This window comes from Arachis duranensis, unplaced genomic scaffold (genome assembly GCF_000817695.3).
Source record: "Arachis duranensis cultivar V14167 unplaced genomic scaffold, aradu.V14167.gnm2.J7QH unplaced_Scaffold_150064, whole genome shotgun sequence".
In the NCBI taxonomy this organism is placed as follows: Eukaryota; Viridiplantae; Streptophyta; class Magnoliopsida; order Fabales; family Fabaceae; genus Arachis; species Arachis duranensis.
The window spans coordinates 12,974-13,527 of NW_026264119.1; positions in this window are offsets into that span (position 1 = coordinate 12,974).

Here is a 554-nt window from a genome sequence, read left to right on the forward strand (position 1 = left end):
AGCCTTTCAGTGTGGCAAATCTCTCTGTATACGTCCACTAAAGAGGTTTTTAGAGGAGTACAAGAGTGATATTTCCTGGGCCTCTCGAGACCGAGCTCTTCCTTCTTCTTGGCTTCCCTTTCCCTCTCCTTGGATGAGGAAGTGGGTCCAGGTCGCCAGCTCAGGTCCCTTAATTTTGCATTCTCTTCCATGTTGATGTACTTCTCGGCCCTTTCTTGTACATCACTTAGAGAAACGGGGTGTCTTTTTGATATGGACTGTGAGAAGGGACCTTCTCTGAGCCCATTGACTAACCCCATTATGACTGCCTCTGTGGGCAGGTCTTGGATCTCCAAACATGCTTTATTGAACCTTTCCATATAGGCTCGTAGAGGCTCTCCGACCTCCTGTTTTATTCCCAGGAGGCTCGGTGCATGTTTTACCTTGTCTTTCTGAATTGAGAACCTCATCAAAAATTTCTTTGAGAGGTCCTCAAAGCTGGTGATTGATCTCGGGGGAAGGCTATCGAACCACTTCATCGCTGCTTTCGATAAGGTGGTCGGGAAAGCCTTGCA